Here is a 6,881-nt window from a genome sequence, read left to right as displayed (position 1 = left end):
ACTTTATGAACTTAAATACAAACACATTGGACATAAAGAAAATACAGTTTAATACTACTATACTAGTCATTAAGCTTCTTTTTTTTTTCTCTAAATTTTTATCCCACGATTTTTGTAACCCATTTTTTCACCCGGTGCCAATTGCCTAAGCTGTGATCCTGGGCTCTACTCTCCCTCTGCCAACCTGGGGAGGGCCCCGAACTGAGCTCATGCTTCCTTCAATGCATGAGGAGTGAGCAGGCCGCTTCTTATCACCTGACAGGGGGAGCTTCCCCAGTTGGACGTAGCGCGTGGAAGGAACACGTTATTCCAACCAGTTCCATTCCCCTCCATCAGGCGCCCCGGCTGGCCAGGGGGAGGCTTTATAGAGACCAGGATTACTGCATGTTTTTGTGAGGGTATCTACCCTAGGAGACACGGGGAGAACATGCAAACTCCACACAGAAAGGCACTTTTGCCAACCCCACCTAGGGTGTGGGCACTGATGACGCGGAGGAGGGAACACGCCCCCAGCACCCACAGTGTCCCCCGGCGGGAATCGAACCCATGACCTTCTAGCTGTGAGGCGACAGCACTACTGACTGCGCCACCGTGCCCCCGTCATTAAGCTTCTAAGATAGACTGACGGTATTAAAGCAGGTCATGTTTGGAATTGTAACAGCTGAAATCAATAATAATCAGAATTCCAGTATTAACCTGCGGGCCGCATTAAGTGAAGGTGGTGTAATGTGTCTTATCGGTAGACGGAGAGTTTGCCTTCCGGCTCAACTTTTTGTTTTTCTTCACCTCAGTGCGATTTAGCGACTGCAAAACCGCTCCTGCTGCTCCCATTCTCCGGCTGATCTCCTTCTCCGTCTTCCCCTTTCTCTCATTCGAAGAATCTAAATATGACTTATATATATATATATATACCGTATATATGTGTATTACTTACATATAGCCTATATATAGTATATTGACGGTGATGTCATAGTTTGTCATACTCCCCCTCGTCATTAGTGTTTGCACCGCTCACTTTGCACGGGTGCGATTTTTTTGTTTATAAATAATTTGTAAAATAATTTAATTATGTACCCCCCCCCCCCCCCCCTAAGTACTGTATTTAAGTACAGTTTTGAGGTATTTGTATTTTACTTGAGTATTTCCAAATTACCAATACTTTTAATTCTACTCCACTACATTTCGGATCCAAATATTGTAATTTTACTCCACTACAACACGTTCATACTTTTACTCAAGTACATTTTGAATTCCGGACTTTCACTTGTAAAGCTGAAGCCACACCAAAGTTAAAGTACCTATGAGTGGATTCCCCGTTCCACCAATGCATTCCAATGGGAATGGAGCGTTTTCATACCACAGTTGAATTCCAATGCCTTTCTATGGGCTTGCAGTGCCAGTGTTGTAAAAAGTACTCACATTTTATACTTAAGTAAAAGTATCAATACATCAATATAGAAATACTCCATTACAAGTCAAAGTCCAGAATTCAAAATGTACTTAAAGGGGAGCTCCGGTCGTTTTCAAGGGCTTTTGTAATCCCATAATATGATATTCGAACTTGGAAAACAAAAAAGAATTTTATTTTGGATGTACATTTACATTTTTTTGGAAACGCGAAGCTATGACCTCACTTCCTACAGCACCTCCTACAGCACCCATAATCCTTTGCGCAAGCAGCGCTTGGAGAGAGACGAGAGCCAAAGCTAAGCTAACAGCGTAACCATGATAACATCCTCGCTGCGTTGCTGTTTTAGTTTGTTTGTGCTGTTGCTGTTGGTTGGAAGTCACGTAGTAAGAAGATGGGATGTTATGACCGCAGTGATGCTGAGCAGTTGTAGAAGTTTTGAAACGTGTGCAACCGTGTCGGTGAAACAACATGGCATTGTTGTTTTACCGTGGTGTGATGATTGAATGAAGCCGAGCGACGGAGCAAGCCCCGGTTGCTGCTGCACAGAGATGTAATGGCAGGATTGATGGACACAATGCAAAGCTAAGAAAACAAAGACCACAATAAAGGAGAACGCGGTTCCATCTGTATTCCCCCAAATACGGTGAATGGACAACTGCTGAACTGTGCCTTGTAAAAAGAAGCAGAACATAGGTATGTACTGTATGTTTGGAATTAAAATGCCACTCTACGAAACATAATGTATAATGTACAAGCAAAGGTTGCAACTTGATTCATGTTTGTAACACTTATTGTGTTGTCATCTCTTGTCTTTAGAATCATCCATCTAATGGGTGGAGAGGCTTCATATCAAGGTGTATTCTTTCAAGAGGTAGGACTACCTTTAGGCTATTGTTATTGCTAGCGATGCTACTCTTTAGCCTGTTGTGCGGGGCACCCAAAAGTGGTGAGATAAAAGTCAACAGAGGGGACTGTATTATAATGTATATGAATCGACAAACAACCCCTCCCCCAGTGGCTGCACAGTAATTATGATGTAACGTGAGCTATTATAAATGATGATGATGATGATGATAATACCCTCTGATTCCTAGTGTAGGCAACCAAACGTTGGGTACTTACAACTGTGAAGTGTGTGAATCACTAGAATATATTTTATTCAGACAAACTCATAAACAAACTGAATCCACATAACTCCACTAAAACACATAGCAGTACTGTAACACTCCCCTTCCCTCATTTTTTTACTGATTAGGTGCGTGGTCTAAATGTTATTGTTTTTCTAGATTGATATTCCTATGCATTTGTTACATTGTTGTTGATGTACTGACATTATCCTATTATCAATATTACCTGCTTATTGTAAATCGCTTTGGATTAAAATCTGCTAAATGCCTAAATTGTAATCATCCAGCACTTTTGCCAGTTACTTTTTATTCTTTTGTACTACACTGTAGTATAAAGTAGGGTTTAAACTTACAAACAAAAAACTGTTTAAATATGGAGATAAGAGGTTTGTGCCCGAGAGCAACCCCCCAACATTACTTGAAAGATGTAACATGGTAAAATGCAGTGTTACTGTTGTTAGCTTAGATCTGTTCTTTTTTTTAGCAAACTGGTTTAGGATTCTCATTATTGCATGGTGTGATTACTAGAAATGGGGTAAAAGCTATGGCAACATTTTGAAATGTCATTGTAAAAAATCTGTTTACCCTGAAACTTTTTTCCTCCTCTTTGTCTATAATTGCATACAGTAAGGTGCTGACACATCACATAATCCACCGTCCAAGATGATGTCCATAGCAGTCCTGCGGGAAGACAGCGGTACAACTGTCTACATCGCCCTTTGAATGAAGAGATCAGGCATTGACACTAAGGCTTGCCCACCTGCCCCCGGCAGGTAAATAAAACGTCAGGGCAGGTGAAGTTGGCTTTCAGGTTGCCCGACAGTGGCAAGTGCGCTCATTTGAGAGGGGACACAAATGTCTATAAACACAACACGAGATATCTGTCTAAACACCTGAACGTGGCCAGTGCGCTGTGTCTTCTGGTCTGTGGAATGTAAAATAAGAGCACTATTTACCTATAATGTGCTGTTTTTACTGTTGCTACATTAAAAAATATAAAATAACAAGTGTGAAACCATAGACATATTCAATCATAGCTAAAGTATTTGGTATTTGGATTCGGAGGTACCTATCATTTTATAATGGACGATTTACTTTTCGGGCAAGTGGGCATTACCTTCGGGCAAGTAGAACATGACCTGTACTGTAATGATGCCTTGCCTGCTCTGTACACTAAGTCATGAGCTTGTTATTTTAATAAGTCAAATTGGGAAATCAAATAAAAGTGTGAGAATAATTTTCCAATTCCTAGGGAGAAAAATAATCATTTACAAGAATCGTGCAGCCCTTCTGCAGATATAAGTGTCTGCTAAATTTCTAAATTAGATCAGCTAACACAGGGAACATGTCAGAACCCTAAAACATCCGGGACAACCATGTCCTAGCTCTGGTCCAGAGTGTCAGCGATTCTCACTGACACTCTGACAAGCGGCTGACTCAAAGACTAGACCAGGATTTCTATACCCCTACGAGGGCTCAACTTAGGTCAATAAACTAAACTACTTTACTACTCACTTAACCAAAGGTAGTTTTGTGTTGTTGAAAGTCTATTCTCCACGGTGGGACCGGCTTGACGTGGATGCATTTTATTTCATGACAAAAATAATGTATTTTACAGAGTGGGTGGGGTGCTGAGAGGTTTCCCACTGAGGAGAATAGACTTTCAACAACGCAAAACTACCTTTGGTTAGGTGAGTAGCAAAGTAGTTTAGTTTATTTTGACTGAAGTTGAGCCCTCAAACAAGAAATCCTTGTCTAGTCTTTGAGTCACCCGCCTGTCAGAGCATCAGTGAGAATCGCTGACGCTCTGGACCAGAACTACACGTCCCAGACTCTTCTCACTTCTGGCGCCCAAACTGTAGAACGAACTTGCACCTCAGTCTTCCCTTTTCAATTATATTTATTGTATCCTCACCTGTATTACGTGATGTGCATGTTGTTTACATTTATGTTCATACAGGTGCTGTTGAAGCCTTCCACAGTGCTCAAATGCATGCGATTCTGCGCTTCCTGTCCTACATCGCAGTCCTGTCTACATCGCCTTCAGAAGAGATGCGGAAGAAGTGGAACTTACAGTTCCAACCTGGCAGCACACACAATCTTGATGCATACATCGAAATGATCTTGTTTAAAAAATATTAGACTACTAACACTACTCTAACCCCTCTTGCAAATTTAGTTTTGCCTCTGTTGAGAATTGATAGACTGTCATTTGATGGCCGGAGAGTATTGTGAGCTTGTTATTGAAATAAGTCAAATTGGGAAACAAGATGAGAATAGTGTGAGAATAATAGTTCCAATTCGTAGGACTAGGGAGCAAAATAATTATACTTTATCAAGAAGCGTGCCCTTCTGCAGGCTAAGTTTCTGCTAAATTATATCATCTAACACAAGGAAGCTGTTCAAACCTTCCCTAATCCATCCAGGACAACGCTCCACAGGTCCTAGCTCTGGTCCATAGCGTTAGTGGAGTTCTCCCTAACGTTATGTTCCTCTACCTTCCGCTCCGGCTTGGCAAAACTGGAAAGCCGTCTCGTCTGGTCCGAAAATAACAAAAACTGTTTCGCCCCTCACCAAACCAAAGGTATCAGAGGGGAGTGAAAGTTTACTCTCCTTGGTAGACGCAGTCTGGGCCCCCACCACGCACACTTAATACATTTCAAGGGTGAAATGATGAATATTCCACCGGATGGAGACACTCTTTATGGTTCCAACGTCGTAGAGCTGAATAACACCCAACGAGACTAATGCTCTGTTAATGTGGTCCTCTAACCTGTGCGGAAGTACTGAGCTGGCAATGTGATGGCGAGGACAAATGGTAAAAAAATAGAAATTATGTCTCCATCTGTTGGAATATTTTTCATTTCGCCCTAGAAATATATTTTAAGCGTGTGGTGGGGGCTCAAATTGCGTTCACTAAGTAGAGTAAGCTTTCAACACCCCACTGATACCTTTGGTTTGGTGAGGGGCGAAACAGTTTTTGTTATTTTCTGACCAGACGAGACGGCTTTCCCGTTTTGCCAAGCCGGAGCGAAGTTAGGGAGAACTCCACTAACGCTATGGACCAGAGCTAGTCAGCTACACAGGTCCCAGACTCCACCTTAGCCCTTGCAGGCTTATGCAATGGTTAAAATGTAATTTAGATAACATGGTATGGAACCTATGCCAGGTTCATTTGTAGACCTGGCATTGTGTGTATACTTTCAATGTAAAAATGTTTTTGATATATTATACTATTTAGACTGACCCTTACCTGTGCTATTTGAAGTGCATGTTGTGTACATTTATATGTTCATACACGTACCTTAATACATGCAGAAATCCTACTCATCCTACACTGGCATGAGAGAACGAGGCATGCTTGCAGTCATTGAACACATTTTGTCCATGTCTTTGTCAGTAGTATCTATGAAGCTACCTTCCTTCTGTAAAGATACATCCATTCCATTCTACCTGTCCTTTGTATGACAGCACAAACTCTTAGAACAATAACTGTTTCAATTTCAGGTGGACTCCACACACCAAAAAGGCATACTACAGGCGAACAAAGAATCACATTGTGAATAAAAATATAGGCTATTACATTGTCATGAGCTTTTTTGGTTTAATCCTTGCAAACTGTCATATTTTAGATTTCATTCAAGTATTTTTTTTATGCCTGCCTTTATCACCCATTATTTGCTGGACTAGAGCAGTGGTTCTTAACCTTTTCAAGCCGTGACCCCCAAAGCAACTGAACTGGGGACCCCCACCCTGATAAGCACTTAGACTGTAGGAGTTGAGGCATTACATCCGCTTGTTTCCGTTCCACAGATAAATATTGTGAAACTAGCCGATCTACAAGCTCCAACTCCCAGACTCAAAGGTTGAGAACCACTGGACTACAGTAATGCTCTGAAACAGAAGTACTTGCCACTGAGTTTGTTAAACTGCACAGGCTACAATCGACAATTTGATTGTACTGTGTTTACTGTGTTACAAATAGCAGGTTCACACAGCACTCAATACAGTAAAAAACAGAAAAGAAGGAAAATCAAATGTATTGAATCTATTTTATTATATATTATGACAAGGGAAGGATCAGATATTTTCACATCTCTATGCATTTGTTATGTATAATACAATATAATGATGCCAGGGTAAGAAGACGTCGACTCTCCACTTGCGACGACTCTCCAGACACTCCAAACGATACTGCAGTGCCTGCAGTGAGAAGAAGAAAAGACTGTAACATGTTGCATTGTCTCTGTCACTCACAAAGGGTTCATCGCCATACCAGCTTAGCAATTAGTCACTTATCTCCCAGACTCCCTCCCCAGTCAGAGTTGTGCAGGATGTAATTT

The 6,881-nt window shown here is 41.4% G+C and overlaps 1 long non-coding RNA gene across 1 annotated transcript; it reads left to right on the top strand.

Annotated features, from left to right (window-relative positions):
* The first annotated feature begins 2,224 nt into the window (after window positions 1–2,224).
* LOC308280738 lies at window positions 2,225–4,831 on the top strand. Its single transcript, XR_013961778.1, has 3 exons — window positions 2,225–2,282; window positions 3,166–3,311; window positions 4,499–4,831. It is a non-coding gene; the product is annotated as an uncharacterized lncRNA (long non-coding RNA).
* The last annotated feature ends 2,050 nt before the right edge of the window (window positions 4,832–6,881 follow it).

Source organism: Nannobrachium achirus (genome assembly GCF_963921795.1).
Source record: "Nannobrachium achirus genome assembly, contig: SCAFFOLD_443, whole genome shotgun sequence".
Taxonomy (NCBI): domain Eukaryota; kingdom Metazoa; phylum Chordata; class Actinopteri; order Myctophiformes; family Myctophidae; genus Nannobrachium; species Nannobrachium achirus.
Note: the sequence above shows the minus strand (reverse complement) of the source record. Positions and strands in the feature narration are given on the sequence as shown.